At 38.9% G+C, this 1,205-nt stretch overlaps 1 protein-coding gene across 1 annotated transcript in view; it reads right to left on the bottom strand.

Moving 5' to 3' along the window:
* c1galt1la (core 1 synthase, glycoprotein-N-acetylgalactosamine 3-beta-galactosyltransferase 1, like a) overlaps positions 1-1,205 on the bottom strand; it is a gene marked incomplete at its 5' end in the record, with an annotated part of 9,436 nt that overhangs the window by 3,930 nt on the left and 4,301 nt on the right.

Raw genomic sequence — 1,205 nt, 5'->3', positions numbered from 1 at the left:
ATTATGCACATTCAGATTCAATCTGAGCAATTTAAATTCAATTCCTGCTGGAACAAGATTTATCCCATAGTCTTGTAGGTTACGATAATAAATATTTGGTCTCAATCCTAATTTTATGTAACTTTAATGAGGAATTTTTGATGTYCTTATAAAGAGGAAACCTCAAATTATACTTGCTACTGCTCAAAAAAGTGCTTCTTAATTTTGTTTTATGATTATATTTCAGAAAGTTCATTCAAATGATACAATGATAAGGCATTTATTCATTATGTTTTGACAAAATGCAATTTTTGCAAACTTTTTAATCAAAACACTCTATTTGCCTATTTCTCCATATACCACTTTTGGACTTAATCCTCATTTAGATGTGATGGGTCACAGATTAGGAGTGTAAATTGAATCAAGTTGACTCTAAAAGTTAATCATTGATGTACAGCCAATGATTACTTGCTGTGTTTCCCCTACCATTATACAACCCCAAAACCCCACCCCCCAGCCAACGAGACGGCCTGCCCCTCTAAGAATTTCAYGGCATGTAGTCATTTYTATTTAAATAAGTCCAGATCAAGTCCAGAGCTATTTTTTGCGCCCCTCCATATCCACCTCTCGCCAAACTTGGGGAAAAAAATACGGTGCAGAGCGAGGCTGAGCGCTGTCTGTGGTCCTGACAAAGATAGGAAGACTTGTGTGCGCTCGCAATGAAAACTCTGCTTTTAATCATGTAGCACCGATGCGACAGCTTTGCAAGCTACTTTTTCTTTCTTTAAAATAAAATGCGACAGGTGAAGCCACAGCACTGTTACCTTATCAATACTTTAGAACCACCACCACAGACCCGCGTGCGACCAGGTTCCCGCGAGTCCGTTCATGTTCTATAAATGGCGCTGATCAGCAGCGCAGCTGTAATGTCCCTCAACTTTGAAAAAAGTAACCAGAGTAGTTTGTAAACTCAAATCCAGACAGAATCAGCTGCTGTACAGGTCCTGCTGGACTCAAACATGGAGTTCCTCTCCTCTGTTACACACACACCGCAGGTCAGACAGACAGTCCCGTTCTGGAGCATTAACCCTTAAGGGCCCAGATAATAATCGGTCTTTAAAATGTGGTAAATAAATTATTTTCAGTGACTGAGAGGAAGTTTTTTTGATAGTTGGATTTTTAACTGTTATCCTTTTATATCTACAAGAGTTAGAGGTCTACTAGAG

Source organism: Austrofundulus limnaeus, unplaced genomic scaffold (genome assembly GCF_001266775.1).
Source record: "Austrofundulus limnaeus strain Quisiro unplaced genomic scaffold, Austrofundulus_limnaeus-1.0 Scaffold3, whole genome shotgun sequence".
Classification (NCBI taxonomy): Eukaryota; Metazoa; Chordata; class Actinopteri; order Cyprinodontiformes; family Rivulidae; genus Austrofundulus; species Austrofundulus limnaeus.
This window is presented reverse-complemented; position numbering and strand designations above follow the sequence as displayed.